Below are 2,944 nucleotides of genomic sequence, written 5' to 3'. Positions count from 1 at the left end.
TACACGGTATTGTAATTTGATATGGATATGTGATTGCATATGATAGGTAGATTCATGTGCCAAATCTCGTTGGGAGGTTTGACGAGTCCAAAAGGCGACGTGTTTTACGAAGATGGCATCCACAACTACTCTAGTCTCCGAGGGCAGAGCGTCAAGTTGCACATGATCAGGATCTTGTTATGCCGGAGTTTGCTTATTATCTCGCTGGGCTGACTCGACTACATCCCTATTAACGTCCCAAGGGGTGCTCTCATGGATTTCCGATCCTTCATTGCCTACTTTTTCTCTTACTTCTTGATGTGGCAGGAGATGTGACAAATTGATATCTCGAGAAAAACAGGTTTTGATGACCCAGTCTCGAGGGAAACGACATTCAGAGCAAAACTCACAGCCTTTGGCTGTGAAAAGACAAGATTTATGCCGAATTTCATCGTTTATGGTCTCAAATGTGCATTTTTATGTTATTTGGGCGTTTTTACAATTTTAGAAAAAGTTTATGTCTTTCGTGCAATTTAGGCTTTTAAATTCTATTTAAGCATCGTAAAACCCTAGGATTAGAAGAGTTGTCTTTTGATCAATTAATAAAAATTTGAGCTTTCGTGCTCTTTGCCCATTCTCGGATTTGTTCGAGTTGGATGCCAATTTCCTAGGAATTCGAAGAATCAATAGGGATTGAAGGTTGTAGTTCCGGTATTCTGCGGAATCAATGGATCTGTGACGGGTTCTTTGCGTGCACGCTGCGTCAGTTGGTATCAGAGCCGCGTTCGTTCTTGGATCAGCGATGCCGCCCCGAAGAACGACTAATCAACATCGTGTTGCGAAGAAGAACGAACTGTATCGGAGGATCGCGTAGATCATTGATACCCGGTTGAAGCGTAGGCTGGACGTGATTGTGGATCGCTTAACCGAAAGGACGGGAGCGCTGATGGAGACCCGACGGGAGGTCGACTCGAGGCACGGCCGAGTCCATAATTCGACTGCGAACTTGGAGGAAATCGAGTATGATTCCAATTCTGAAGGGGATGTGACTTTGTTTTCCGAAGATGATCCGTTTGATGACGCATTTTTTGTAGCGAGAGGCAATGGAGAGCCCGAGTTTGACGAGAAGGAGGAAGAGATTGTGATAGGAAATAAAATAATGGACAGAAGTAATGGAGACGTTGCTGTGGACCATTATCACCATTATCTGGAAGACGTAGGATCAATGGCAAGCCCTGGAGTCAACAATTATCGCTTCTCAATTTCATGGGCACGAATTCTACCCAAAGGGAGATTTAGAGGCATAAATATGTTAGGCATTGACTTCTACAACAACCTCATTGACGCCCTCCTCTCGAAAGGTATTCAACCGTTTGCGACAGTGCATCATTTTGATATTCCCCAAGAGCTTGAAGATAGATATGAAGCTTGGCTCAGTCCTATCTCAAAAGAGGATTTCCAGTTATATGCGGATGTATGCTTTAAACACTTCGGAGATTGGGTGAAGCATTGGGTCACCTTCAACGAGTCGAACATCCATATGACGCTTGCATACATGAGAGGTGAATTCCTGCCTTGTCATTGCTCCGGCGTGTTCGAGAATTGCAGTTCTCTGGATTCCGAGAAGGATCCCTTCATAGCAGCCCACAACATAATCTTATCTCATGCAGCTGCGGTCGATACATATAGGAAAAAGTATCAGAAGGAACAAAATGGTACCATTGGACTCGTGTTACATTCGCCATGGTTCGAGCCAATCAGCGACACCAAAGAAGACAAATTAGTTGCTAAGAGAGCTCTGTCGTTCTTTAACAATTGGATCTCAAACCCAATAATATTCGGCAAATACCCTAGCCAGATGGTCGAGATATTGGGCAATCTTTTGCCTGAATTCTCAAGAAAGGAATAGGAGAAATTACAGAATACTGGGGTAGATTTTATTGGGATAAACCACTACTCAAGTTACTACGCCAAAGACTGCCTCTTCTCGTATTGTGATGTTGATCCCGGCAATGGAACAACTTGGACCAAAGGTTCTTGCTGGCAGCTCTCACAAAGAAATGACCTCCCGATAGGACAGTCTACCGACATTTGGTGGCTAAATGTATCGCCTAAAAGGATGGAGAAAATGGTAAACTACGTCAAGGAGAGATATAAGAACACGCCAATGTATATTATAGAGGATGGTTTTGGTGAGGTGGATGCTACCAAGAAGAACTTTGGATGGCCCTATGCGCCTTTCCTCGTTCCTGAGGATGTTAAGAGCCATTGCAGTTGCCACATCCCTAATGGTGCTGCACTTGAGACTGAATGGAATGCTAAGTTTGTGGAATACGAGAAAAAATTCCGTGTTAGCAAGAAGATAAAGAAAGAATCCCCCGTTGCCACTACCCTTTGTGTCAGGCATTCACCCCAAACTCGTCCTGAAATAAACCTTGTATTGAAAATTCTCCAAGGTGATGAGGAAGCAATAAAGTGGGCAAGGGGAACCTTTGCAAATATTCGGCTAGTTAATAAGCTCTTGAAGGGGGAGGTAGTGCACAAGACTATTCACATTCCCAAGGAGAGAAGTTATCGGTCTTCGATGCAGCCATGGTGATAGCTCGGACTATGACAATTCGAGGGCGAATTCTCTCCACCCATGGGAGAATGATGCGGCAGAAGACGTGACAAATCGGTATCTCGAGAAAAACAGGTTCTGATGACCCTGTCTCGAGGGAAACGGCATCCAAAGAAAAACTCATAGCCTTTGGCTGTGAAAAGACGAGATTTAGGCCGAATTCCATCATTTAGGGCCTCAAACAGGCATTTTTATGTTATTTGGGCGTTTTTGCAATTTTTGGAAAAGTTTATGTCTTTCGTACAATTTAGATGTTTTTAATTCTATTTAAGCATTGTAAAACCCTAGGGTTAGGAGAGTTGTCTTTTGATCAATTAATAAAAATTAGAGCTTTCGTGCTCTTTG

General features: G+C 43.4%; 1 pseudogene; it reads left to right on the top strand.

Annotated features, from left to right (window-relative positions):
- The first annotated feature begins 925 nt into the window (after positions 1 to 925).
- Positions 926 to 2,578, top strand: LOC116212202 (annotated as a pseudogene).
- The last annotated feature ends 366 nt before the right edge of the window (positions 2,579 to 2,944 follow it).

This window comes from Punica granatum, chromosome 6 (assembly GCF_007655135.1).
Source record: "Punica granatum isolate Tunisia-2019 chromosome 6, ASM765513v2, whole genome shotgun sequence".
Classification (NCBI taxonomy): Eukaryota; Viridiplantae; Streptophyta; class Magnoliopsida; order Myrtales; family Lythraceae; genus Punica; species Punica granatum.
The sequence above is the reverse complement of the archived record's forward strand: the minus strand, read 5'-3'. Positions and strand labels throughout refer to the sequence as shown.